We start from the raw sequence: 26,506 nt of genomic DNA, 5'->3' as shown, positions 1-26,506 counted from the left end.
TCTTCATAATCTTTTGTGCTTTCACGCAACTAATGAGATTCAACTTCGAGGTACATCTCTCTCCGTAGATAACCAGTGGCTCATCGTCTCCTTGTGGTATATGAAGAGCTTTATCTCCACAAATAATATCAGCCTTTATCTTGCTCAACCAATCCATACCGACTATCACGTCAAAACTTCCCAGTTTAATGGGTATCAAATCGATTTCGAAATCTGCACCAGCTATGTTGATGATAGCTCCTCGACTAATATGGTCAACTTTCTCAAGTTTTCCATTGGCGACCTCGACAAGCATACTCTCTTTTAACAGGACTAAAGAACAATTAATCTTATCGCAAAAATGTCTACATACATAACTTCTATCCGCACCAGTATCAAACAAGACAGAAGCTAAAAGATTGTTGATTTTGAATATACCTGTCACCAAGTCGGGGTTTTCGCGTGCGTCCCTTTCATTAACATTGAAAGCTCTAGCGCGGGGTGGTCCGCCATCTTTTCTTTTATTTGGACACACATTTCTGAAATGGCCCGCCTGCCCGCATTCGTAGCACTTTTTCGCTCCATTGGTGTTCGGCTTCCCATTCAAAGTGGTGACCTTGCAGTCCTTTCCGATATGCCCAGACCGTTGGCACTTCTCGCAGACAACATTGCAATACCCAGTGTGGTGTTTGTAACACCTCTTGCATTGTGGTAAGGTTCCTTTGTAGTTCGGGTTCGTGTTGGTGTTCGGATTGGGGTTTCCACCGTTGTTGTTTCCCCTAAAACCCTCATGTCGTTTCGTCGGGTTTTGATCATAGTTCCTTCCCCTGTTGTTGTTATTGTTGTGGTTATCCCATTTGCGTTTCTCACTAGTACCCGCTTCAGACTTAGTTTTCTCCGGTTCATCGATGGTTATCTGATTCATTAAAGTATGCACCATGCGCATTGCTTCGGGAACATTTGGTGGTTTGGATGAGGTGACGTTTCCCTTAATGCTCTTAGGGAGTCCCTATAAGTATCTCTCCATTCGCTTGAATTCTGGGGTGACCATTGTCGGACACATCAGGGCTAGTTCCAAAAATCTCCTGTTGTAACCATCAAGGTCGTTCCCAACGGCCTTTAACTGCATGAATTCCATTTCCATCTTTTGGATTTCGGTTCTCGGACAATACTCCTCAATCATGGCACACTTAAATTATTTCCATGGGGTAGCATACGCCTCATCAATGCCTTGTGCCTGTGCCACCACGTGAGTGCACCGTCAGATAGCGTGCAAGAAGTAAATTTGGTTTTGTTGTCCTCCGAACAGTTGCTAACTTGGAATACTGATTCAAGTTTCTCGAACCATCTGGTGAGACCAACCGGTCCCTCAGTGCTGCTGAAGTTATGTGGTTTACAGCTCTGGAATTCCTTGTAAGTACACCCATTTCGTATGGGTTGAATAACCGGTGGTGGTGGCGGTGGCGGTGGAGCTTGGGGTTGCATTTCCGCAATGGCTGCGGCTACACGTTCTTGGATCATCTCTTCAATTTGAGCAGTAGTAGGTGTGGATCGACCGTTAGCCATGGTGTTCTAAACAAAATTTTGACTCAAGTCAAAATCTAGCATTCAATATATAATAATTCAGTATATAGTAACCAACATGGAATCAAAACATCACATGTTATTAAATACGCATCTAGGTACAAATACCACAGAATTATCGTACAGTAATGTAAACAGAAAATCGTGCAAGAATTAAATAACGCAAAGTTCCATTAATAATAATAAGTTTCATACATCTGAATAAGTTCGTACAATACATAAGTGAAACATAAAACTACAACTAGATTACATCATGAAATCTAATACAAAAGGTCCTACGGTGAAGGTGGGTGTAGGATGTCTAAAACCTGAGCCAACTGCTCCTCGAGCTCAGTAACCCGAGCTCGGAGGATTCTCACCTCTCTCCTCATTTCCTCGTTAGAGGGAGATGGTGGGGCAGGCGGTGCAGGTGGTGCGGGTGGTGCGGGTGGTGCCGGTGGTGCCAGTGGTGCAGACCGCACGAAACGGGATGCAGACGTTCCGGATCCAGAAATAGTCAGCACGTAACAGGGTGTCTTACGCACTTGTAGGTCGGCAGGGTACGGCACAAGCCGCTTACGAGCAGTAACCCTACGACGTTGACCAAACGTGTCAGTGAAGGCTCGTCCTCCGTTGATCCCCGAAATGATGGTACCGTCGAAGCGATACCGCTTCTTCGGCGGGGTGGAGGGTGGCTGAATAGGTATATCAGCAGGGTCCTCATCATCACTGGAGTTGTTTGAGGAGGTGTCGTTGGTTGAAGCATCAGTGGATGACGGGTCGTCCGAATCATGTGGTGGCTGTACGGGTGGCTGAACTGGTCGTCCTTGAGCGGCCATCATCTGTTGGTAACGAGCAGGTCTGATCAGAATGAGACGTCCATCAGGGGCGCGTCGGCACCAATGGCTATACCGGTTACGGAAAGGACCTTCCCCGAACTCCGCGGGAATCACAATCTCACCGGAGCGGGGCTGTGATCCTAAGGGTCCGGGGGCAGATGGAGCTGGAATCTCCGAAGGGTCCTGGGCTCCGCTCGAAGTAACCAATGGTGCAGGCGCCTGGCTACTAGTCCTGAAAGATGAAGCGCCGGGGTCACTCGTAGGTAGCGGGATCGGTGTGTCGACAGCAGCAGCAGGTGGGGTGGCTGACGAGTCTAAACTGCCCAAAACGATTGCAGGTGGAACATCCGACATCTGAACAAGGAAAAATAAATTTTCCATGTCAGTAAGTCATAAAGCAAGCACGTATTAGGCCAACAGTTTAAATCATGTATAACAATAAGTAGCATGGCAATAATAACGAATCGTACAGAAGTAACATGCAATCGAAATCAAGTAATATCATACAGTAGTAAAATCATGTAGTAGCATACGACATGTAGCAGTAACAGTAAGCAGCAGCATGCAGTAAGTTTAGCAGAAACACGTAAACTAGCAAGTTGTAGATTAGTCCTATTAGTGAATCCTACTCGGGTCGGTCTTAGACTCACTAATGCAACTTAATTCCCAACAACCAATGCTCTGATACCAAATGTGATGCCCCGTACAAAACCATCGTGTACGAATCATCAACAACAGGATCATTACAAGGTTAAGTACTATATGCTGTAATAAAAGAAGTTGCATTCACGATAAAAAAGATGATGTCATAACCGACGTCAATTGTTTTACACCAACAGTATGCTTCTACGAATAGCAAGCATGAATAAATGTATGAGACCCTTAGGTCGTTACAAAACATAGTTCAAAAGTATTAAAGTTTGAATGCAAGATAAACAGTTCATGCGGTGATAACACTAGAGCAGCGGGTGTCTACGGCAAGACTAGCACGACAGCGGAAGCAAATAACCTTAAGCACCTGAGAAATACATGCTTAAAAACGTCAACACAAAGGTTGGTGAGCTATAGTTTAAGTATAACAGTATGTAAGGTAGGCCACTAGATTTCAGTGCTACAAAGAGCGTTTCAAAACAGTATGATAAAGTATATGTTAACCGTGGGCACTTGGTAACTAACTTAACGTTTATACCCCCTGAAAGTACACTTGGCAAGTGCGTATGTTTACGAAGTATTAAACACTCGTTAAATGCTAGCGCTACTAGCCCGAGTGGGGATGTCAAACCCTATGGATCCATATCTAAGATTCGCGTTCACGGTTCAAAACAATGATTAAACGTTACCGAGCTAAAGGGAATGTTTATGCCATTGTATAACCCACACATATATAAGTTTAAGTACTCGTGCCTAGTATGTAAAACATAAAATCCGCATGTATTCTCAATTCCCAAAATAGTTAAAGTAAAAAAGGAATGCTATAACTCACAATGATAAAGTAGCGGTAAAGTATGACTCGGAAAGTAAGCAAGTAATGAAGGTTGTCCAAACGGGTCCTCAACCTAAGTCAAATAGTATTAAGTCAGTATCGTCCCAATAGGTTTAAAAGTATGTAAATAAGGTCTTAAGGGTCATCATCATTCATCATCAAACAAAAGGTGTAAAGTAGGTTTCGTTTATGAAAGTAGTTTAAAACAAAGGCTGAGTTCGGTTAGTCACCACGGCCTCTACACCTACTGAAATAAGGTGAGACCAGTGGCCATGGCTCTGTCTATGAGTCCTTTAAGTGTGGTAAAAATTACAGAAGCAAACTCGTCTTCGTTTGACCGTGACGACGGTCTAAGTGCGAGTAGGTCAGAATTTTCAGCACAACGTTAAAAGGACATAGTGACGATCGGATGGCCATAAATCCTAAACCCTAACTCGGATTAAGAAGAGTCCTATATGAAAAGTTATCTACTCGAACAGAGCTATCTGAAAATAATAATTACAGTAGCCCAGGTCGTACGGGTCAGACACAGAAATAGTAGAACACTAGGGTCAGTAGGTTCCGGTGGTTCTTGGTGTTCGATGCTTATCACGGTTCTCATCCTTGATGCATATAGCTTCAAGTGTACAACTCGTTGATGTGTTTACATCATTTTCACCAAATTTTGACCATCATAACCCAAGTGTAAGTCTAAGACATGAAGCATAACTCACTTAAGTGTTGCAAGTGTTTTGATGAACCAAAGTTACATCAAAGTCTTAGATTCAACACATACATGAAATGTAAAAGTAATATTAACCAAGTTTTGACTATTATGACACAAGTGTAGGTCTAAGACATGTAGCACAACTCACTTAAGAGTTGTATGAAGTTTGATGAACCAAAGTTACATCAAAGTCTTAGATCTAACACATACATGAACTTTAAAACTAATAATAAGTTACAAACTTGAAAGTGAACTTATGAAATCAAGATCTTAAGTTGTAGAACATAGTTCTTAGTTTGATCTTGAAGATCCAAGACTCAAAAGTCTAGATCTATCATAAGTGTACAAAGTTATAATTAAAAAGTTTCATTTACATGTTCTTGAACTAGTAAAGTTAACTTTTAGTTCAAGAGAAATGAGATCAAGACTAACTTGTAGTACTTGACCAACAACAACCAAAATCATAAAATTAAAGTGTAAGTAAATGAAGTAGTAAACTAAATAAATAAGTAACTAGTTCATGAGTTTCATACTTTAAAGATTCAAGCCTAAGTCTTGACCTTTAAGAAAGTAAACTTTAAAGTTTACTAACATGAATTACAAGTATGCTTTCACAACTCATGAACTTAAATCTTTTAACAAGTAAAGGTAGAATCATAAACTAGTAAGTTTATGTTCTTGAGTGTTCTTGTAAATACAAGATATAATGAAGAATCAAACTAAAGAGTTGATTCTTGAAACTAGTAAGTAACAAACAACAACTAGTAACTACAAGTAAGTAAATAATAATCAGAGACAAGTAACAAGTTAACAACAAAGAATGATGATGATGCATGTTCTTGGTTTCGGTTTTAGGCAAGAAAGAAGAGAAGAAATATGTTCATAATACTTACAAGTATTGGAGAGAAAGAGAGAGAAAAAAGTTGAGAGATTATGAGAGGTAAGTGTGTGTTTGTAAATGAGAGTGAACAAGTGAAGTAGTAATAAGAAAAATGAAACAAAAAAAACACTCCTAGGCCTTCTAAGGCCACGGCCTGCAGCTCACAAAGGGGGAAGAGAAGTGTTCTTTGGTCACTAGCATGTAAAGCTCTTTAAAGTTGGTTACAAGGTGGTTGTTTATGGGAATGATGTGCAACTAGATTCTAAAAGCCTTAATCAAACTAGTTACATCTTTAATTAATACTTACATGGAAGAGTGGGCTAGTTAGTCCATAAAAGAAGTAGGGTGGGCTTTTATAAGCCCAATATCATGAGTTCATAACATTAACAAGGCCCAAGTTCAAGTAAGTAACAAATAAATCCAATTAAAGCCCAAGTAACTAACTAATCACCATAGTTAATTAAAATGATTAATAAAATCAATCATGAACGTAAATAATACTTGAAAATATTATTCATGTAAGTTTCGTGTGTCACAAAGACGTTTCGGGCAATTAAAGTCAAGTACGGGCAATCATGGCAACATGTAAATGTAATAACATACATTCGTTTAATCACACGTATTAATAATAATAATTATTAATAAATAAACGTAGGAAAATCCAAGGTCGTTACAAAAAGCTTGGGCAAAAAGTCACTTTTCAGGTAATTACTTTTACTATGTTCACTATTCTTTAAATTTACTATGTTTATTAACTTAGAAATCTTATAAATAAATGTTACAGGAAGGGCAAAGTGTGATGTTTTGTTGAATAACATGTGTGAGGTCTTAAATAGATGGTTGCTAGATGCTAGAGACAAACCTATAATCACTGCCTTAGAATATGTGAGAGAGTATTTAATGAAAAGGATAGTAAATGTCATTCATCCTATTGCTAAAAGTAATGGCCCAATAACCCCAACTGCAACCAAACTATTTCAGTTAACTAAGAATGATGCTAATAAGTGCACAGTCCTTTGGAGTGGTAGTAATATTTATCAGGTTAATGGACCTCATGGTGGCCAATGTGTAGTTGATACAGATGCAAGGAAGTGTTCATGTAGGAAATGGGAGATCACAGGGATGCCTTGTAAGCATGTTGTAGCAGTCTTTTGGAACATGACAGCTCATTCACAGAGAGTTGGTCCAGTTAAGAGATGGTTTGATCCTATCTACCACTTAGACACTTGGAGAATAGCATATACTTACACCATTAATCCAAGTACTGAAAGAATGATGTGGCCTAAATCAAATGTCCCTACTACACTCCTACCACCAAAATTTAAACCTACAACTGGTATTGGGGATTTAATGAAGATGAAAGCATTAACAATGATGGTAAGTTTTCTAGAAAGGGAAAGAGCACAACATGTGGTAAATGTGGAGAATATGGACATAACAAAAGGGGTTGTACCTCTGATGCTAGTGGAAGTCAAGGTCAAACTGGCAGTTAGTGGAAGTTAAGTGAAAGTCAAGTGAAAGTCTTTTGGAGCTTTAGTTTGTGATTGCTCAGTTTGTATGTATGTTTAGTATATGTTAATCTTTTAGATGTTACTCTTTTAGTCTTTTGGATGTATGTTTAGTACAATTTGAAACATGGTTCATCTATGTTTTGAAATGTACTAATAATATTTTGGAGCTTTAGTTTGTGATTGCTCAGTTAGTAATGTATGCTCTCTTAATGAGCTTTATTTTGTAATTAACAATCTGCAATGGATGAAACATGGTTTCTGCATTAAATTATATTGTTTTTCTGCTTTATTTTCTATTTGGCAGTTAAGGTCAAGGTCAAACATGGTTTCAATTCATTGTGCAATATGTCTACTATCATTGTTTCATTACAATCTGTCTGCTACAAAAGACTACATAACATAAACAATGTGGAATATTACATCACTGGTAATTGCATTACATTACATTCCCAAAATGGAACAATACATTACAAAAGACCCAAAATGGAACAATACATTACAAAAGACTACAAATTCAGCTGATTTTAGTACACTACTTTGATCATCAATACATAAGCCTACACTACTTGGAACACATAACATAAACAAAGAACACAACCCAACTACAAATGGCTAAAAACTTCCACCTCGCTGCCTCAGATTATGCTTTGATGATTCTTGCTTCCATTAAAACATTCAAAGGTGGATCAATCCATTCCAAAAACCTACAATCACACCACTATGAAAAAACAAGTTAAGTGACAGACAAAAAAGCAGACAAAAAAGCAACAATGTTCATCAATTTTAATTTCAATTTAAATTTCAAATTGGGGATGCAATCAAACCTATTTAGAGCAACTATAAAAACGCCTTCAAGGGTTTGCTTCTGTCGTTGAATATTTAATCACTGCACATCGTCCACAATTGTAATTAACCATGTTGGATTGATGTTAGTCGACTAGTTCTGTTGAAATTAGGGTTGAGAGGGAAACGAGGGATCGCAGAGTTGAAATTAGGGTTGAGTTTCAATTTTGGGGATTTTATAACAAAACAAAAAATCAAAAGCACACAATTGCATGATCATTATACCCTCACATGATTCCCATGTGACCCCATCTAACGGTCCTTAACAGTGAAACCATGGGTTAACTAACGTTTTGGACTCCCCACACAAGTTTTGTATAGTACAAGGACCCCTCAAATTGAAATTTAAGTTTTGGACTCCAGGCACCATTTGGAGTATACCACATGGACCCCCCGCAAAATTTTGTCTTTTATTAATAGAGAAAGATAATATAATTATAATTAATATTTTAACAATATAACGAAATTGATAACTGTGACGACCCAGAAATTTCCGACCAAATTTAAACTTAATCTTTATATGATTTTGACACGATAAGCAAAGTCCGTAATGGTGAGTCTCGAAAATTTTGGAACTATGTTCATATAACCAATTACCCTCTGACTATGCCGATGATTCCCGAACAATAGTTTATATATATATATATATATATATATATATATATATAAGTAATGGAAATAATAAAATGTAATTGAATCATTAAAATCCAATACGTAAAATAATAAATAGAATAATTAAGTACTATTAAAAAGAATATATATACAAACATATATTATTATAAATCTATATGTATATATATGATTTCAATTAACAATATATATAAAATTCAATATCAAATAAATATTATTATAGGATATATAATATAATTATTAAAAATGACACAGCTAATAACATATAATATTAAACTTACTTATAAATAAAAATATAATTGATATATTATTATCATTTTCAATATTTAAAGTAATATCAGTATTATTGATATTATTATATATAATATATAGATATGAAGTTTGATATTTATAAGTTGTTATATTACTGTTATTATTAATATTATTATTATCATTAATAATATTAATATTAGTATGAGTAGTGTTATAATAGCATTATTAATAAAATTATTGTTATCATTTTTTATTATGATTATTATCATTAAATTTATTAAAATTATCATTTTATGATTATTAGTATCATTATTAATTATTATTGTTATTAATATATTTATTAGAATTACTGATATTATTATCATTATTATTAATTTATTTATTATTATTAGTTCCATTATTATTATTAAAAATAATATTAAACATTAATGTTGTATGATTAATATTATTATATTTACTTAAAATACAGATATAGATACAGACTATATACAAATATACAAATACATATATATAAATAAATACATGTACATATACAAAATAAAGTTAAATATATATACAAATACGTATACAGATATATATACATGTAAAATAGTTAAATACATTTATAAATACAGAGAATATCGTATTCTGTTTCAAATCATTTTCACACTGTAGCTGAGTTGATTTTCTTATCTCCAATTCTATTATAAGATTCGAAATTAAAATCAGATGTATCCAAATTACGTTACCCATCTCTATCTGCTTTGATTTTTTTTTCTTTTCTTTATTCCTCTGCCACTGATTGAAGATTTTGTCGTACCAATCAAGCTACAAAACAAAAAGTAACGAATCTTGTAGCTGTATTGAACTCACTTGCATTTGATATAGTTCTCTGTTTGCTGCAAATCAAAGCATTTAAAAACAGAAAATAAAAAGAAAAAGAAGAAGAACATTCATCTCTCTATATTTCTTGTTCTTGACAACCAAAATAACACAACCCTTCTGCAACTTTTCAAGTGATTGTTATTCGATGAACACCACAACACAACCCACACTTTCTTTATCTTTTTCTATTTCTTTCAATCACCATCAATCACCATACAATCCATGAACACCACCATCACTCTATCCTCAATCTCTCTTCCTTTTCTCTTCTTTCTTGTTTGAAAAGCACCACACAAAACGCCACCAGATCCTTTCCTGTGTTCCTGATGTCAAACGAAATTAATATTACAATTCTGCTTTGTTTTCGTACTCAAAGACAAAACCAAGCAACTATCAATTATAGTTGGTTGCTATGGCCGATGTTATGTTTTAAATACTCCACGAAAAAGATGAGGTGATGATAATAATATATGATAAAGACTACTCCACTTGTTTCTCTTTATGTTTTCTTTTTTCACCAAACCCCACAAGCCATATCAGTTAAATATATTATCATATATGTCGGGATTTTTGTAAAATTGTACAGCCACCGCATTTTATATATTGGAGCCGTGATTTAATTAAACACTTGGGCTTGTTTGATTTTTAAAAGGGCTGTGTTTTCTCTTCATTTCTTGGGCCTGGAATCAAAGTATTTGATGGGCCAAGAATCCAAGATTTCGTGTTGAGTGTGCCTTGAAACACTGATCCTGTCGGTATTTGCATACCATCGGTTTTTATTTTTTATTTTTTCACTCTTATAATGATGATGATGATGGTATAATTAATGATGGTGTAACGAAGAGATCATAACAAGTTAGATGATGATTGAATGTTTGATTATGATGCAATGAAGAAGATATCGGTTATGATTTTATTTATGATTAGTTGATGGTTTTGATTTTCGATAAAATGATAGACGATAATGTTAATGGCAATACAATATTGATAAGGATCGATGTATGTGTTGATGAGATTATGATAGATAGATGATGATGGATGTTAATTGTCTATGGTCAATCCAGTTTAGAAGAAGGAGAAGAGAAAGGGAAACAGATAAATAAAACGGTTAAATAGATAATAGGTTCGTTTAATAACAGAAAAGCTTAGACGGTGTAATGGTTTAGGAGTGTTGTCGTTGAGCGAGAGATCGTGGGTTCGAGCCTGGGCGGAAGCACTTTATTTATTTTTGGAACTTTTTCATGTGAGGTAGTATTATTATTACTCTTATTGTTATTATTATTGTTATTATTATTATTATTATCATCAAGTATTAAGTATTAAGTATTAAGTAATAAGTAATAAGTATTAAGTATTAGTATTATTATTATTATCATTATTAGTATTATTAACATTAAAAATTATTATAACTATAATCAAATACAATTTATATTTACTATTATTAATATTATATATTATCATGTATATAAAAATATACTTAAAAGTCATATTACATATAAGTATGAATTAATTATATTAACAACCTTTATATAAATATCCATATATAACAAATTAAGTATTTTTAAAATTATATAAATAATAATCATTTTTAAATATATATACAAATAAAAATAAATAGTATATAAAGTTATAATAAATAAAGTTGTTCGATTAAGACTCTATAATTAATGAATATACAAATGATATAGGTTCGTGAATCCAAGGCCAACCCTGCATTGTTCAGTTTCGTCATATGTATTTTTACTACAAAATACAGTATCGTGAGTTTCATTACTCCCTTTTTAAATGCGTTTGCAATATATGTTTTTGGGACTGAGAATACATGCGCTACTTTTATAAATGTTTTACGAAATAGACACAAGTAATCAAAACTACGTTATATGGTTGAATGATCGAAGCCGAATATGCCCTTTTTGCTTGGTAGCCTAAGAATTAGTAAACTGATCTACTAATTGACGCGAATCCTAAAGATTGATCTATTGGGCCTAACAAACCCCATCCAAAGTACTGGATGCTTTAGTACTTCGATGTTATTTTATCATGTCCGATGGATGTCCCGGAATGATAGGGGATATTCTTATATGCATCTTGTTAATGTCGATTACCAGGTGTTCAATCCATATGAATGATTTTTGTCTCTATGCATGGGACGTGTATTTATGAAAAATGAAAATGAAAATCTTGTGGTCTATTAAAATGATGGAAATGATTATTTATTTTAAACTAATGAACTCACCAACCTTTTGGTTGACACTTTAAAGCATGTTTATTCTCAGGTATGAAAAAAATCTTTCGCTGTGCATTTGCTCATTTTAGAGATATTACTTGGAGTCATTCATGACATATTTCAAAAGACGTTGCATTCAAGTCGTTGAGTTCATCAAGATTATTATTAAGTCAATTATAGTTGGATATATTATGAAATGGTATGCATGCCGTCAATTTTCGATGAAATGAAAGTTTGTCTTTTAAAAACGAATGCAATGTTTATAAAATGTATCATATAAAGGTCAAGTACCTCGCGATGTAACCAAATGTAATGTATTCGTCCAGATGGATTAGGACGGGTCACGACATGTGGTATCAGAGCGATGGTCTTAGCGAACCAGGTCTGCATTAGTGTGTCTAACTGATACTTATTAGGATGCATTAGTGAGTCTGGACTTCGACCTTAGTTGCATGTCAAAAGATTTTGCTTATCATTTCTTATCGAAAATTATCTGCTTATCATTCTTAAGTCTAGACACATCATACTGCATTGATTGCATGAATAGTGTATAGACAAAAGCGTATCTGCTAATTCGTATCTTAGCGTATCTATTACGGTAAACTCTGCCTGACATACTCCGTAAATTCCTCCGTAATCTACGAAATCTTTGGTTCTATATATATAGATATTCTATGTAATTAGAATACCATCCGATAGCCGGAAATCATTTCATATCGAAAAATCCTTTACTCAATCGTACGAAATGGAACTCGTCACTAGTTCAAGTTCTTCGGAACCCGACAGCTATTCCGATACGGATGTTCACCTAAGCTCCGAAACTAGCGTCACCGGAATGAATCAACCAATCAGCCATCCCCAATTCATCTGATGGGTTCGTAGTCGACTTAATCAATGGACACGCGAAGAAGGCGATCCTTTCCACCCATCATATTGCCCTATTGGCGAAGAACCTGAAGCACTTACTGGCGAACCTATCCGAAACAACATTTTCAGTCTCATTTTCAGGGTAGCTCGACACGATTATATTCTATCCACTATTCTAAACCTTATTCATCCACTCGTTCCGACCGAAAATCATCCTGGAGTAATGGAAGAAGTCAATGAGCTTCGCGCTCGAGTAATCAATTTGGAGAATATGGTGCAAAACTTACCAGCTTCAACAACATCACCGGCACCAACAGTACTACCAACATCGACACCAGTACCACCAACAACCCAAGTTTCAACATCACACGCCTCAACATCACAATCTATACCTTGAGCATAATCATCGTTCTACATGACGTTCTACATCATATATCTTCGTACGACATGACGATTATGTAATCTCTAATGTTCTAGAGATTATATATTCTTGTTCTAACGGTAAATCAAATGAGTTTAATATCATATTGACTCATTAAATCCATGATTACATCTGAAGAGAATAAATATATAAGTATATTTTCATAAAGATTGTAATTAAAAATTCTTTTGTACAAACGATTAATGGTGAAAATATTTTAACGGGTAGGTAATACCCGAGAAATATTTAGATTTCACATTAATAAGTTACACTTTACATTCTTCGAATCTGATTCAACAGTCATTTACTACCCTACTTACACCCACAGATATACGTATCCGTTCACTGCAGAATAACCATTTTTATTTAATTTCATATTTGGATTTTAACCTATCAGAATCCAACAAGTGGCATAATGAAGAAAACATTGGACAAAAATAAAATTTGTTAGAAATAAACAAATTAACTATGAAAAAAAATTTGTTAAGAATCCACGCTAACAAAATCCTAGCTAACTGTTCCTAGCTAACTGTTAATTCCTTATTACATTTAATTATCGCAATTTTAATTCTCGCAATTTTATTTATCGTCATTTAATTTCTGTTATTTAATTTACGTACTTTATTTATTGTCATTTAAATACTGTTATTTACGCATTTAAATATCGGGACACATATACAAGGTTTTGACATATCATATCGACGCATCTATATATATTATTTGGAATAACCATAGACACTCTATATGCAGTAATGTTTGAGTTAGCTATACAGGGTTGAGGTTGATTCTACAATAATATATATACTTTGAGTTGTGATCGAGTCTGAGACATGTATACAATGAGTCACGAATACGTATTAATTAATTCGAATATTATATATTAAACTATATATGAATTTATTGGATTACTAATTGTGGACTGCTAACTGTGGACTGCCAAAATTGGACAATTAAAATGAATTAAAATATTAATTTTAACATTTGAAACTAAACAATTCTTCAAGTTTGCCACTTGATTTCATCTTAAACCTCATTTGTATCTTGACGATTACAATCTGCGTTTAAACCTTTCATGATTCTTGAAAACACTTCAATCGATAGGATGAACCAACCGCACTTCATCTACGGAAGAAGAGATTGATGCATATAGTTATGCTCCTGAAAACACTTGGAACCTGAGTAAACGTTTAACACGTGTCTGTGCTAGCTCCTTTGGCATTGTTATTACCAGTGTTGTAAAAGACGGCCGAAACGGGCGCCGAAACGGACGCCGCAATGGATTTGCCTTACTATCGTTGCAACGGGCCTTGAAACGGCAAAAAAGACGGTCAACGCTTAAAATATGGTCAACAACTCTAAAAAAGGGTAAAAAACAGCGAAAGACGGAAAAAAACGGTCAAAGACGGAAAAAAACGGAAAAAACGGTCAAAGACGGAAAAAACGGTCAACTTTATATTTATATATATATATAAATATATATATTTATATTATATATATATAAGTCAACATTAGTCAACATCCGTTTTGACCCCGTTTCGACCCCGTTTTTTCCGTTGCGACGTTTTGAGGTCGCTAACGTTTCGGCCCCGTCTCACGTCTTTTTCAACCTTGGTTATTACCGAAAATAACATTGCAACTCCTTTTCAAAGTAGCAGATTTTGTCACAGCTCCAGCAAATCAATTTCGACTTTCATCCGGATTAGCCTTATTATAACCTTGATATATAAGTTGCCTTTCGTCATCGTTACCGGAGAACCGTTTATATTCTACCACATTAGCAGTAAACTTACCAGCAACTTCATTACTCATTGGCTTAAGTCTCTCCGAAGAACCATTATATTTGTTCGTTAAAACCTATTCATATACTCATCCATATCTTATAACGAGAATTACCACATCAATTACCGGGAATTAGCAATCAATATTTTGAAATCTCGCAGCATGTCTACATCAACAGTTATATGTTGTAACGACCCGGAAATTTCCGACCAAATTTAAACCCTAATCTCTATATGTTTCCGACACGATAAGCAAAAACCCTAATGATGAGTCTAGAATGTTTGAAATTTGTATTCGGATAATCAGTTACCCTTCGACAATGCCAAACGATTCACGAACAATTACGTAAATAAATGTGTATATATATATATATAATAGATTAGTAAGATTATGTATGTAAAATAATATACAAAATAATTAAGTTTAATTAAAAATGGATCTAAATTATAAAATATAAGATTTATAAAATGAATTTTTATATATAGCATATGAGTACATAATATATAATTACAAAATTTAATATTTATTTATATCAACATTATTATTATAACACTCACTATTACTATTAGCACAATTTTTGTATTATTAACTATATTATTAACATGTATAAAATTTAAAATATAGCTTATGTAACATATAATTTATTATTACTGATATTTTTATTATTAATGAACATTATTAATATTATTATAGATATCATTAATATTATTAGTATTATTCTTATTATAAAAAAAATTATTTTAAAAGTATTATAATTGTTATTATTATTGTTAATGCAAATCATTAGTATTATTATTATTAATTTGATTATCAATTGCATTATTAATAATGCATCTATATTTATTTAATTGTGATATTAGTATAAATATATAAAAAAAAAAAAAAAAAAAAACACGGAGCCTTATCTCTATATATCTGATTGGAACGGCCCATCTCTGCATCTGTTTTATTTTTTATTTTTTTTCTTCTGTCCCTTTTCGTTTTCATACTATATGCTTGTGATACTTTGTCTAGCTAAATACTTTATAAAATCAAATCTTGTGTAACTCGTGTTCTTACTTTAATCTATCATTTACACCTTTAAGGTGCCTACTGATATTTATAGAATCCAACAGAAATTTAAGAAGATGAATATTTAACCTCTGTTCATGTCACAAGATAATCAAAAGCTCAAAACCGAATCATTCTCTCAAATCTAAAAATACAGTTTTGTTGAGAATGGTCTACTTAAACTTTCTTCAAATTATCAAATGTCAATTCGTTTTATCAAACCCGAATTTTTAGATCAAAGTTTGGGATTTTAAAAGTCAACAATTGTTCTTCAGTCAAATTTGAGTATTCCGTTTCGAATTGAGTTAAATTGATAATTTTTATGGTTTATAGAGGTGATTTGCAACATATTTCGTGTTATGAAGTTTGGTTAAAACTTTATCAAAATCGAAACCCAGATCTTCTCCTTCTTCCTACATGGCGTCGAACAGAAGCAGCAATAAAGGCTGTGTTATTTTTTTTTATTTCTTTTTCATTTTAAATTAAACTTAAATAAAATATTTCTGTTCTATTATAAAGCTTTGTCGATTTGGGTAACTGAATTCGGGTTAAACTGATGTGAAGAAGAATGAGAACTGTAAAACACGGGTCATAAACTTTTAATTAGAGATTAAGTCAGAAATAATGAACTGGAGGAAGGGCAAGGTGTTGTGTCTGGTGACCGAGAGGTCGTGGGTTCAATACCCAGCAGGGGCGTTTCTTTTTAAAAACCTATCTTTTTAAGGTATAACAATGTTTATTATTATGATCTTTTATTAATATTACTAATATCATCATTACCAATATTATGTTAACTAATATTAATATCTTTAATATAATTAAAATTATCATCTTTATTGTTATTATTAGAATTATCATTAGTTATTATTAACATTATTAACAATAGAATTATTATTGTAACATCATTAAGGTTAATAATAATAGTAGTATTATTATAATTAAAACCACAAAACTACTACTATTATCATTATTTTTACAAATTATCATTATAATTATTATCAAATTTTAAAAAATATATATATCTTTTTGCTAAAATTTATTTTTTTTAAAACAAATTACCATTTATTTTATCAATATTATTCTAGTATCATTATTGTTATTATTAAGAATATTACAAATTATTATGTTAAGGAGTATCATTTCCAATATTATTACAATAACACAACTCTTTATTCATTAATATCAGTAATATTATTTAATCAAATAACTATTTATAAATATATATATATAGAAATATATATAACAGTCGAAATAATAATATATATAAACTTGTTCAGATACAATAATATATTTAATATACATAATTGATATAGGTTCGTGAATCGAAGGCCAACCTTATAAGTTACCAATGGTGTTGTATGTATTTTTACTACAAAATACAGTATGGTGAGTATATAGTCCCTTTTTAAACTTTAAATATTTTTGGGCTGAGAATACATGCGCTATTTTTATAAATGATTTACGTTATGGACACAAGTGACTAAAATTACGTTCTACATGGGTTTGAATCAAAAATCCCCTAGCTTGGTAACTTTAACTATTGGTTTATGAACTGGTAGGCGCAAATCCTAAAGATAGATCTATCGGGTTTTACACCCCCACCCAGATGTTGTTTTAGTTACTACTAAACTAGAAGAACGGGTGTTTAGTACTTCGAGGTTAACGGAACGCACTTGATTCGGTGCACATATTATTATAACTCAGGGGTACACACTCTTGTTAAGGCTAGTTACCGGGTGCCCACTGCTTGGAATGCTTTTCATACACTTGCGAGTGTATTATGTTTATAAATATGAAATCTTGTGGTCCATAGTTATAACACTGCTAGCATCAAACCTATATATCTCACCAACTTTATGTTGACATTTTAAAGCATGTTATTCTCAGGTACGAATTGAGTCTTCCGCTGTGCATTTGCTCATGATAAGGACCTTACTTGAAGTCGATCATCGCGATGGGACCAACTGTTGATGACTCCGTCCGGGAGAAATAGGACCGGTCGTTAAATATGTATACATATAATCTTTATCTCTTAGAATTATGACCTTCCATTATAAAATTCTGAAAAGTACCCAGTCTGCGAATCAATACTCTGAATTTTGAAAAGTTAAATGAAGCAACAAAAACTGTAAACAGCCTTAACAGTCGAAAGTATGATAATAAAGAATGGAGTGTTGAAAACGCTCAATAGAAAATTTAGTACCAAAAAGCGGATTATGCGAAATTATAAAGGAGGCTGTGGACAAATCACAAATACTAAACTTGTATATAAAGAATCCTGATGATTCTATTTCTGATGAAATCTTTAGCGAATATCTTGCTCCTTAATTGTGACGACCCGGAAATTTCCGACTAAATTTAAACTTTATCTTTATATTATTCTGACACGATAAGCAATGTTTGTTAAGTTAAACCTCAAGGATTTTAAACTATGTTTATACATTCATTTAAACCTCGACCAAATTCCAATTATTCACGAACCATTAAATGAACATATATGAATATGTATGTATATGTGTATATGTTATAAATTGAAAATGTCAACAAAGTATTTAAACGTATAATGCTTTATATGAACGTATTTGTTTCAATATGATTATCGACGAAATTAAAAAATATATATATTAAATGATTGAATTATGATTACAAGTCTCTGTTGAGAGGTCCACTATGATTTGAGAAAATCTATTCCTCTTAACGATATTCGGAATAATTTGTAAAGCTATTTATAACTAAAAATAAAAAGTGTCATTTACGAAAGTTAGACAAAAGCTAGTGGAAAATTGGTTTCCATAATATTCTATTAACCTATTTTCAAACGTACAAAAACATTTTCAGTTTAAAAAGAACTTTATTATTAAAACGTATATAACTTTTATAAATATCTAGAATCACTTTTGATAACTCATTACTTAACCAGTATAATAAGTATAACGATATTTATATTTTATTTCATTAAAAATATATAACAATTTAAATTAATATCATATATATTTATACGCGTATTATACATACATAATTTTTATACTTTTACTATACTTTAACTTTACCTTTACTTTACTTTTACTTTACTTTAACTTTAATAATTCATACTTTAATAATTCACTTTAATAATTCATACTTTAATAATTCACTTTAATAATTCATACTTTAATAATTCACTTTAATAATTCATACTTTAATAATTCACTTTAATAATTCAAAAATCTATTATAAATAGAATTCAATAGGTTTCATTATTTCATAGAAACTTGAAAATAAATTTCTCTAAACTCTCTCAATCGATTTATATATATATATATATATATATATTTGTTCTGTATTATTTCAAGATATTATTAGTATACATAAAATATTACGACGGAGTGATGTCCGAGTAATTTCAAAATAGTTTTTTTTGAATGAGTCGAAGCTAAGGAAATTATGGGTTATAGTTATGGAAGTGATGGGTATGGTTCATGGGTATGCTCGTGAGGTCAATCTAGTGTTTATCATCTCCGTTGCGTCTACGTACTTTCCTGCAATATTGAATCTCAATATTGATACGTGAGCACTCATAACTTAACTTTTATATATCAATAGTGTATCCCTGACTAGTGCTCGAGTATATAGGATTATGCATGCTTGTACATTCGATATTGTCCTTAGATAGGTTTGTTGAATCCTGAATTAGATACATATGCTACTGAGATAGGGTATATGATATGCATGTCATTGGAAAGCTAGCGAAAAATTAAGAACTTTTCATTTAGATATCGAATGGTTTCGATGAACGGATTTGAAGTTATAGTCAACTGAATTTTAGTATTATTGTTAAAATGATTATTATTACTATCGTCGTTATTATTTTAATAGAAATATCATTGTTATTATAAAATATCATTATTACTATTATGTTAGTATTATCATTTTATCATAATACCATTTTTAGTAAATATAAATATTGTTATAGAATAATAATTATTATTACAAAATAATACAACTTTTACTTATTATTATTATGATCAATATTATTTTATCAAATAAATAGGGGATACAAAGATATTTTTCACCACGCGTAATATAATTACATTAATAATACTTACCACTATAGTTTTAAGATATTAAGTGAACTTTATAAATTTTACTACTTAAGATATATAAAAGTATATTTTATCATATATAAACGTTAATATAAATTTTTTATTAATAAATGACTTTTATTATTATAAAATCTAATAAATATATTTAAATATATTAAACGATTATAGTTAAGTTATATAATAAACACGTATAAATTTTAGAAGTCATTTTGGGTCAAGTTGACTTTTGTTGACTTTTGCATATTAGTCTCGAGCATTAGGATTGTGGTACACTATGACTTGACCAAAAATTGTTAGACAAATATTGACCAACATATAAATATATATAATTAATATAGGTTCGTGAATCCGAGGCCAACCTTGCACTTGTTAAATGACGTTATATGTATTTTTACTACGAAATACAGTATGGTGAGTTTCATTTGCTCCCTTTTTATATATATTTTTGGGCTGAAAATACATGCGCAACTTTTATAAATGTTTTACGAAATAGGCACAAGTACTAAAACTAATTCTACGTGGGTTTAAACCAGAAATATCCCCTTAGCTTGGTAACTATAACTACTGGTGTATGACTGGTAGGCGCGAATCCTAAAGATAGATCTATTGGGTCTGACAAACCCCATCCTGACTATGGGATGCTTTAGTACTTCGAGGTTATTTAAACGCACCTGATTCGGTGTACTTCAGAGGGTAAAACATGAACGTTAAGGCTTGTTACCGGGTGCCTACAACTTATAGAATAATTTTATACACTTGCGAGTGTACATATATTTATAAACGGAAATCTTGTGGTCTATTAATATATTGAAATGATTGTTATAATAAACCTATGAACTCACCAACCTTTTGGTTGACACTTTAAAGCATGTTTATTCTCAGGTATTAAAGAAATCTTCCGCTGTGCATTAGCTCATTTTAAGGATATTACTTGGAGTCATTCATGGCATATTTTGAAAGACGTTGCATTCGAGTCATTGAGTTCATCAAGATTATTATTATGTCAATTATAGTTGGATGTATTATCAAATGGTGTGTATGCTGTCAACTTTCGTTGTAAAGAAAGTTTGTCTTTTAAAAACGAATGCAATGTTTGTAAAATGTATCATATAGAGGTCAAATACCTCACGATGTAATCAGCTATTGTGAATCGTTTATAATATATATGAACGGGTCCTTTCAGTTGGTATCAGAGCGGTGGTCTTAGCGAACCAGGTCTGCATTAGTGTGTCTAACTGATAGTCGTTAGGATGCATTAGTGAGTCTGGACTTCGACCGTGTCTGCATTTCAAAAGTTTTGCTCATCATTCTTGTCAGAAATTACCTGCTTATCATTCTTAGTCTAGACACATCTTATTGCATTGATTGCATGAATAGTGTATAGACAAAATTCATATCTTAGCGTATCTGCTAATTCATATATTAGCGTATCTGTTACTGTAAACTTTGCCTGACATATTCCGTAAATTCCTTCGTAATCTACGAAACCTTTTGCTCTATATAATTAGAATACCACCCGATAGCCGAAAAATCATTTCATATCCAAAAATTCTTTATTCAATCGTACGAAATGGAATTTGTCATTAGTTCAAGTCCCTCGGATTCCGAAATGGAATCCCACTCAAGTTCCGAAAGCAGTGTGACCGGAATGGATCAACCAATTAGTCATCATCTATTCTGGATGAATTGAGGATGGGTTCGTAGCCTCCTTAATCATTGGAGACAAGAAGAAGGTGATCCCTTCCATCCACCACATTGCCCTCTTGGCGAAGAACCTGAAGCACTTACCGGAGAACCTATCCAAAACACCATTTTCTCTCTTATTTCTAGAGAATCTCGTCACGATTACATACTACACCAAATTCTAGATTTTATTTATCCGCTCGTCCGAACCGACAATCACCCCGGTGTAATAGAAAAAGTCAACGAGCTTCGCGCTCGGGTAGTGGCTTTGGAGAATATGGTGCAAAGGTTACAAACACCAGCAGCAGCACTAGCAGCATAAACAGTACCACCATCAGCAACACCAACAGTACCATTACCACCACCAACAACAACCGCATCGCAAACCTCAACTTCACAATCTGTCCCATGAGCATCGACGTCATACGCCCTGTAGATACTAAGGAATACCACAACGATGAAGTATTGATTCATAACTTCATTGGGAAAACATTCTACGACAATTATGTAATTTCTAAAGTTTAGAAATTATCTATCCTAGCCTTAACCATAAATCAAGTGAGTTTAATTTAATATTAACTCATTAAATCTATATTACATCTGAAGAAATATACACATATATTTCCATAAAGACTGTAATAAAATTCTTTTGTACAAAATATTAATTGTACATTTTTTTAACGGGTAGGTAATACCCGAGAGATATATAAATTCACAATTAATATGTTACATTCTTCGAATCTGATTCAGCAAATCATCCATTATACTCCCTACTTTCACAACAATATACATTCTTTTATAGAAATCAAAACAACCATACTCATTCAAAAATCTAATTACATATTCTGATTTTGAAATCGCCGAATTCAATTCAAGTTATAAACGATATCATCACTCTTAGATTCTTACATCTTTCAAGCTATACTTTAACTTCAAAACTGTGTTAGAACATCGTATGTATATTAACGATTATAATCTGTGTTCAAGCCCTTCGAAATACCTGAAGACACTTCAAATAATGAACAATCGAGATGATGATCCAACCACATGTTATCCACAGTTACGTACCTGAAAAACTCTTGAAACCAAAGTCATAATTTAACATGTATCCATGTCAGACCTTTTGGCATTTACTAGCTAAAATAACTTTTCAATCCCTTCTAAAAATAGACGATTTTGTCACAGCTCCAGCAAACCAACTTCAATTGTTCATTCGAATAAGCCTTATTATAATGATTACCCCTTCATCATTATTACCAGGGAACCTTTCATATCTCGCCACATTAGCAGTAAACTTATTAACAACTTCATTGATCTTTGACTTTCCGAAAAATCTTTATATTTATCAAAATCCCATCATTTACTCATCTGCATCTTGTAACGAGAATTGTCATACGAATCATCGAAAAACAGTAACCAGTATTTTGAAATCTCGCAGCATGTCTACGCCAACAATTATATGTGTACGTAAAACGTCTATCTCCTGGACTTACATACTTTGAATGTGAAGTTTTGAAAAATATTTTGAACTGCAAACTAGTTCTTGAAATGCTGACGAAGCATCAAAAACTGTAAACGATCTTAACAGTAAAAAAAGTTTGATGACAAAGAATAGTAAGGTGGTAAAGCTGAGAAAAAGATAAGGTTTGGAACTAGAAAACGGATTGAACAGACTATGAAGGAGGCAGTGGACAAATCACAAAGACTAAATCTGCCTTCAAAGAATCCAAATGATTCAGTGCCTGCTAAAGTCATTAACGAATACCTTACTCTTTATCTGAAGTCATTTATCTCTTTGCGCTATCAGTGTTACATCATATAAGAAACTATTAGTTTCTATATTCTATAAACTTTCGAGTTTAAATTATGAATGTTTTGAAGTAGTGTTGGGAACTGAAGCATGAGTTAGTATAATATAATGACACTTGATCAACGTGATTATATTACAGTAAGTCATGCTGAGTTTCTAATGGGACATGACGATTCACAGACCATGCCGTCATCATGTTCCATGTTACACGACTCTTGTATTCTATTTAATCTCTAAAAATATCAAGAATATATTTTCTTGATGATTCGGTCTTTTCAGGGTATTCTGGTAAATTAATAATCAAGATCGTGCCATTACCATTTCCTTCTTAGAACATTAACTATGTTCATTCTGAAATTCATATCTGCGAATACTGGACCATTACAAACGTTGCTTAATCGCAAGAAGAAGAAACGAAAGGACAAAACTCCAAAATAGAAATTGGAGTATAAATCGTAGCAAATAGAAGGGAGCATTAACTGTGGATGTCAATGATTATAGAAGATAAAAGCAGGGGCTTTGAAATATAAGGGAAGATATAAAACCCAACAACCACCCAAAAATTATAAACCGTATATATCGATGCATATAGCAATATAAAGACACGGAAGAACTAAAAACACTATAAAACCGAGAGTATAGTAGAAGTAAATAGATTCTTCCGGAGGCAGATGAAAAAGAAAAACGACAGATATGAAAGTGAGGAGTATATCGAGAATCAGTACTGGATGAAGCATATTGACAAATACTTTAAAATATGAGTTGAGGGAGAAAGAATAGAAGGTGTGAGTTGTAAGAAAACGAAGGAGGTGGATTTATAATGAAATACCCGACAGAGAAATCAAGATGGATTTTCGTATTAATTCGAAGAGAATCATAATCTCCTTAATCACCGAAGCATCAAATCCAACATAGATTACAAAGATTTTCTTAAAATTCGGAGATCAATTGTGATGATGTCAAAAGATATGACGAATCACTATAATCTTAATTCCTTCATTTACGATAACTTCCCTCATACGCTTCGAGTAATCGAATTATTTTATCCATACTTCTTAGACATGATAAAACTTCATAATCGTTACGTCATAATAACATTCTCATTGTTAGCCATAACGACCTCTATCAAATTTCGGGGACGAAATTTCTTTAACGGGTAGGTACTGTGACGACCCGGAAATTTCCGACTAAATTTAAACTTTATCTTTATATTATTCTGACACGATAAGCAATGTTTGTTAAGTTAAACCTCAAGGATTTTAAACTATGTTTATACATTCATTTAAACCTCGACCAAATTCCAATGATTCACGAACCATTAAATGAACATATATGAATATGTATGTATATGTGTATATGTTATAAATTGAAAATGTCAACAAAGTATTTAAACGTATAATGCTTTATATGAACGTATTTGTTTCAATATGATTATCGACGAAATTAAAAAAAATATATATTAAATGATTGAATTATGATTACAAGTCTCTGTTGAGAGGTCCACTATGATTTGAGAAAATCTATTCCTCTTAACGATATTCGGAATAATTTGTAAAGCTATTTATAACTAAAAATAAAAAGTGTCATTTACGAAAGTTAGACAAAAGCTAGTGGAAAATTGGTTTCCATAATATTCTATTAACCTATTTTCAAACGTACAAAAACATTTTTAGTTTAAAAAGAACTTTATTATTAAAACGTATATAACTTTTATAAATATCTAGAATCACTTTTGATAACTCATTACTTAACCAGTATAATAAGTATAACGATATTTATATTTTATTTCATTAAAAATATATAACAATTTAAATTAATATCATATATATTTATACGCGTATTATACATATATAATTTTTATACTTTTACTATACTTTAACTTTACCTTTACTTTACTTTTACTTTACTTTAACTTTAATAATTCATACTTTAATAATTCACTTTAATAATTCATACTTTAATAATTCACTTTAATAATTCATACTTTAATAATTCACTTTAATAATTCATACTTTAATAATTCACTTTAATAATTCATACTTTAATAATTCACTTTAATAATTCATACTTTAATAATTCACTTTAATAATTCAAAAATCTATTATAAATAGAATTCAATAGGTTTCATTATTTCATAGAAACTTGAAAATATATTTCTCTAAACTCTCTCAATCGATTATATATATATATATATATATATATATATATATATATATATATATATATATATATATATATATATATATATATATATATATATATATATATATATTTGCTCTGTATTATTTCAAGATATTATTAGTATACATAAAATATTACGACGGAGTGATGTCCGAGTAATTTCAAAATAGTTTTTTTTGAATGAGTCGAAGCTAAGGAAATTATGGGTTATAGTTATGGAAGTGATGGGTATGGTTCATGGGTATGCTCGTGAGGTCAATCTAGTGTTTATCATCTCCGTTGCGTCTACGTACTTTCCTGCAATATTGAATCTCAATATTGATACGTGAGCACTCATAACTTAACTTTTATATATCAATAGTGTATCCCTGACTAGTGCTCGAGTATATAGGATTATGCATGCTTGTACATTCGATATTGTCCTTAGATAGGTTTGTTGAATCCTGAATTAGATACATATGCTACTGAGATAGGGTATATGATATGCATGTCATTGGAAAGCTAGCGAAAAATTAAGAACTTTTCATTTAGATATCGAATGGTTTCGATGAACGGATTTGAAGTTATAGTCAACTGAATTTTAGTATTATTGTTAAAATGATTATTATTACTATCGTCGTTATTATTTTAATAGAAATATCATTGTTATTATAAAATATCATTATTACTATTATGTTAGTATTATCATTTTATCATAATACCATTTTTAGTAAATATAAATATTGTTATAGAATAATAATAATTATTATTACAAAATAATACAACTTTTACTTATTATTATTATGATCAATATTATTTTATCAAATAAATAGGGGATACAAAGATATTTTTCACCACGCGTAATATAATTACATTA

The sequence above is a fragment of the Rutidosis leptorrhynchoides genome, chromosome 10, assembly GCF_046630445.1.
Source record: "Rutidosis leptorrhynchoides isolate AG116_Rl617_1_P2 chromosome 10, CSIRO_AGI_Rlap_v1, whole genome shotgun sequence".
Lineage (NCBI taxonomy): Eukaryota > Viridiplantae > Streptophyta > Magnoliopsida > Asterales > Asteraceae > Rutidosis > Rutidosis leptorrhynchoides.
This window is presented reverse-complemented; position numbering follows the sequence as displayed.